The sequence below is a fragment of the Cebus imitator genome, unplaced genomic scaffold, assembly GCF_001604975.1.
Source record: "Cebus imitator isolate Cc_AM_T3 unplaced genomic scaffold, Cebus_imitator-1.0 Scaffold82, whole genome shotgun sequence".
Lineage (NCBI taxonomy): Eukaryota > Metazoa > Chordata > Mammalia > Primates > Cebidae > Cebus > Cebus imitator.
This window is the reverse complement of record NW_016107397.1, coordinates 568,278-572,069: the sequence shown is the minus strand read 5'-3', so window position 1 is coordinate 572,069 and position 3,792 is coordinate 568,278. Positions and strand designations below refer to the sequence as shown.

The following is a 3,792-nucleotide window of genomic DNA, read 5'->3' as shown; positions in this document are numbered from 1 at the left end:
TTTTGAGACGAACTTTGTTTGTGTTGCCCAGGCTGGAGTGCAATGGCTCGACCTCGGCTCTCTGTAACCTCCACCTCCCAGGTTCAAGCAGTTCTCCGAGTAGCTGGGATTACAGGCATCCACCTAGCCAATTTTTTGTATTTTTAGTAGAGACGGGATTTCACCATGTTGGCTAGGCTGGTCTCAAACTTCTGACCTCAGGTGATCCACCCACCTCAGCCTTCCAAAGTTCTGGGACTACAGGCGTGAGCCACCGCGCCTGGCCTGATCTTCCTCTTCTGTGGGACACTGTGAATCCAGCCTCCCACACCTTCTCTGGGTCCCTCCGGAGCCTAGCAGGTTCACCGGCAAAGACTGCTGAATGGATTGTGGGGCCCCAGGAGCGAGCTGCCTCAGGAAAGTCCTGGTTAGACTGGCAGGCCAGGAGCCTTGGGTCCTCTGCCTCAGGAGCCCTGGCACTACCCACTTTCTTTGCAGAGAGCCATCTTTGGTCCACTTCCGGCCAACCTGCGGCCTCCTCCAGGCCTCTGCCTCCCCTGACCTCTCCTAGGCTCTTCCCCTTGACCCCAGCACACATTCCAGGCTTTTTGCTTTTGTTGTGTTTTGAAACAGGGCCTTGATCTGTTGCCCAGGCCCGAGTGCAGTGGCGCAATCATAGCTCACTGAAGACTTGGTCTCCTGGACTCAAGTGATCCTCCCGCCTCGGCCTCTGGCATACACCACCATGTCTGGCTAATTTTTAAAGTTCTGGAGAAACAGGGTCTCCCTGTGTTGCCCAGGCTGGTCTCGAACTCCTGAGCTCGGGGAAACCTCCTGCCTTGGCCTCCCAAGGCGTTGGGATTATGGGCATGAGCCTTTGTGCCTAACCTCTTCTTTTAAATTATTATTATTTTAAATGTTTTGGTAGAGACAGGATCCCACCCTGTTGCCCGGACAGGCTATTCTCTATCTCCCAGCTTCCCTGGTTACTTTGTTTGTCTGTTTTCTCTCTTGTCCCCCAGGCTGGAGTACAGGGGCACGATCTCGGCTCATTGCAACCTCCGCCTCCCAGGTTCAAGCGATTCTCCTGTCTCAGCCTCCCGAGTAGCTGGGATTACAGGCACGTGCCACCACACCGGCTAATTTTTGTATTTTCAGTAGACAGGGTTTCACCATGTTGGTCAGGCTGGTCTCGAACTCCAGACCTCAATGATCCACCCACTTCAGCCTCCCAAAGTGCTGGGATTACGAGTGTGAGCCACTGCGCCCGGCCCTGGCCGTTTTGTTTTGTTTCTGTGCATGTGTGTTTCTTCGAGACGAGGACTGAATCTGTCGCTTGGGCTGGAGGGCAGTGGCAGCGATCTTGGCTCACTTCAACCTCCACCTTCTGGGCTCGAGTGATCCTCCCACCTCAGCCTCCAGAGTAGCTGGGAGTACAAGTGTATGCTACTGCACCCAGCTAATTTTTGAATTCTTTCAAAATTCAACATGGTTTTACCACGTTGCCCAAGCTGTCCTCAAACTCCTGGGCTCAAGTGATCCGACTGCCTCGGCCTCCCAACGTGCTGGGACGGCAGGCTTGCGCCACCGCGCCCAGCCCCTGACTACTTTTCACTGACTCCGTTGTAGTACTGCCCTGGCTGCCTCTCTCACTCTGGCCCTTTCTTGCTCTAGTCCCATATCCAGCTGCCTGGGGACACTCCCGAGGATGCCCCAAAACTTGCCACAAAAGCCCCTCTGAGTCCCGGCATTCCAGGTCTGATTGTTATATTCTGGATCTAACTGAGACAAAAAAAAATCTCAATCTCGTAGGGTCTGTGGCATTCTCCCACTGTCCCCTCCCTTCTATCCTCTGCCTCACTGTGTCACCCTCTGGTCTGGTGTCATTTCTTACAGGGACCTCTCTGACTCCAGCTTTACCCTCTAAGCTCATCTTCCAGTTACTGCCAGGTCAATTCTTCCTAAAGCGCAGTTCAGGTCTGGAACCCTCCATGGCTCCCTGCTAACCTCTGGGACAAAGTCCACACTTCTCGGCTTGGCTTCCCAGCCCCTCCCCCTCCTCATGATTGGGCCACCACTTGCTTCTCTCAGCCCCCTGTCTCCTTTTTTTTGAGACAAGTCTCACTCTTGTCACCCAAGTTGGAGAGCAGTGGTGCACTGGTGTGGCCTTGGCTCACTGCAGCCTCCACCTCCCAGGCTCAAGTGATCCTCCCACCTCAGCCTCCCAAGTAGCTGGGACTACAGGCATGTGCTACCATGCCCGGCTGGTTTTTTATATTTTGGTTTCACCATGTTTCCCAGGCTGGTCTCAAACTCCCGAGCTCAGGCAACCCACCTGCCTCGGCCTCCCAAAGTGCTGCAATTACAGACATGAGCCGCCGTGCCGGGCCTCCCTGTCTCCTTTATACACCCCACCTTGAAACCACACAGTCCGCCTTCCGGTCCCATTCTACAGGGAAGCCCCTCTTACCTTCCCTCCTCTGCCCACAATGCAGGATGGTGCCTCCTCCAGGAAGCCTTCCTTCCTCCCGAAGCCCACAGTGCTGCCCACCTCCCCTCCGCCCGGCCTTGCCAGGTCTTTACCTGCTCAGCTTGCTACGGGGAGTAAAAGCAGCTCCTGCCTTGGGCACAGAGCTTGACACACAGCAGGTCCACTTAGAGGCAACCTGAGACTCTTCCTGGCTGCTCTGACAGAGGACAGCTGCTGACCCTTCCTGCCCCAGCCAACTTCCTCTGGGACAAACGAGGACACAGAGGAAGGGGAACCATCGCAACATGAAATTTACTAAGGCTTTTAAGCATCATTTACAAAGCTCTGTCCTAAAGCCCATTCTCTAAAATCTTCTGGGTGCAGTGGCTCACACCTATAATCCCAGCACTTTGAGGGGGGCTGAGGCGGGCGGATCACTTGAGTCCAGGAGTTTGAGCTCAGCCGGGGAACATAGTGAGACCCCGTCTCTACTAAAAATGCAAAAATTAGCCAGGCGTGGTGGCGCATGCCTGTAATCCCAGCTACTCGGGAGGCTGAGGCAGGAGAATCGCTTGAACCCGGGAGGCGGAGACTGTGGGGTAAGCCGAGATCGGGCCACTGCACCCCAACCTGGGCAACAAGAGCGAAACTCCATCTCAGAAAAAAAAAAATAAATTAATAATAATAATAATAATAAGGTTTGTCCGGGGCTCCTAGAGAGTCAGGGCCGAGTGTCTCTCTCCTCCCCAGCCCAGAGATCCCGTGCTCTGAGCTGTTTCCCATGGAAAGCCTGTAGTAACAGCGTGGCTCCTGGGGGCTGGGCCGGCTTTGTTAACACTGATAAGCTCATCCCTTCATTCAGCCGCCTAACCCTTTGCACCTATGCTGGGACAGATACTGGGAGGGGACACATGGATGAATCAGGCAGGGAGCCCACAGCTTAGGGGAGAGATAAGGGAAGTAAACAAACAACACGAGACCATGCAAAGTGGAAAGTCCTTCTTGCCCAGGAGCGGTGCAAAGTGCCTGGGAGCTCCCAGGAAACCAAGACCGTTTCAGAGTGTGGGAGGATGACTGTCAATCAGGAAAGGAAGGCTCTTAGAGACTACGACCCCTCAGTGGGTGGCAGAGCCCTTCCTGCTTGAGCCTAAGATGGGACATTAGGAGCCTCCAGCCAAGCACACGTTTTTTTTTTTTTTTTTTTTTTTTTTGATTAGATCCTTTTTTTTTTCTCTTTTTTTTTTTTTTTGTGGGGGGTATTTTTGTTTCCCCCCAACCTCTGCCTCCTGGGTTCCAGCGATTCTCCTGCCTCAGCCTCCCAAGTAGCTGGGACTACAGGCATG

At 53.9% G+C, this 3,792-nt stretch overlaps 1 protein-coding gene across 7 annotated transcripts in view; it reads right to left on the bottom strand.

Moving 5' to 3' along the window:
- The window catches only part of MLXIPL (MLX interacting protein like), a 49,806-nt gene that overhangs the window by 15,567 nt on the left and 30,447 nt on the right, over positions 1 to 3,792 (bottom strand). The window lies entirely within an intron of this gene.